The sequence below is a fragment of the Arachis ipaensis genome, chromosome B06, assembly GCF_000816755.2.
Source record: "Arachis ipaensis cultivar K30076 chromosome B06, Araip1.1, whole genome shotgun sequence".
Lineage (NCBI taxonomy): Eukaryota > Viridiplantae > Streptophyta > Magnoliopsida > Fabales > Fabaceae > Arachis > Arachis ipaensis.
In genome coordinates, this window is record NC_029790.2 from 113,661,200 (window position 1) to 113,662,430 (window position 1,231).

Genomic DNA, 1,231 nt, shown 5'->3' on the forward strand with positions numbered 1-1,231 from the left:
TTAAAATTTCATATAATTATTTATTTTTATAACTTGCCATGTGATAAGTTATTATTGGACATTATAAATTTTCATTCAAAGAGACTCTCTCCTCTCAAAAACTGTGCAAGGACTCTTCTTTTCTTCTCACGATTAATTCTTCCTTATGTCAGAAAAAAGTATAATGGAAATTGGACCATTGAATTTGTTCTTGATGACTAAATGGTCATAACATAAATATCATTCATTAATTCTATGCTTATAAACGACACCTTCTATATCTAATTTCAACAAGTACTCATACGATAAGTTTTATAAGTTCTATTTTATGTCTAACATTCTATATACATAAAATTTTTATATCTCTTAAACACTTATTAACTTAAACGTTAGAGTGTTTTTTACATGTATCGATCCATCGTATTCTTTGGCATTTGAGTTATATTCAATCAATAAAAAAATAACGTATTATAACAACACAAAGAATAAATTATATCTTAAAAGTTCATTCACACAAGAATAATAACACTATTTTTTAAATTAATATAATGATCTCACTTGCTAACACTTAACTTGGCCATAACAAAATAATTAAAATAGTTCATTCACATATAATAGATTGTGTAATATAAAAGTAGGTAACTATCTAAGGAACTATTATTTTGGTATACACAATATATACTTTAGAACTTAGGAGAATCAATGTCTGATGGGCCTTGGTATAAGATAGAAAAATCCATGAATGGTGGGATGATCTCCACAATTGAGGCTAGATGACGGTGATACATATACAGTATTCTGATGCTTAAGTCAATAAAAAAATAAGCAAGTGTTAAATTGTTGAAATGAACTTATATCAGAGGATATTTATAGGGGAGTTGGTGACTCAACCTACTTGGAGATGAGTCACTAAACTCTCTTACTCTACTTTATCTTAGTCAATGTAAGGCTTGGGAACTGAGTCCAAGCGAAAACGACCAAGGTTGTGCAAGATAAATTTCTTTTAGAGCGATTGATTCCTTCGTTGAGGCGTACATGTATGGAGACTTACTTACAAACATGAGCTCGAGTCAGTAATGAGTAGGCCATCTCAACCTAACTTGACTAACATTTGCTTCGGGGATGTGTTTGATGTAGGATGGCAAAGCGGGCCAACTCGCCTAGGCCCATACTATAAACGGGGCGGGCCAGCCCGCCCTGCCAACTAAAGTGGGTTTAAAATGCTAGCCCACCCCACTTTATGGCAGATTGG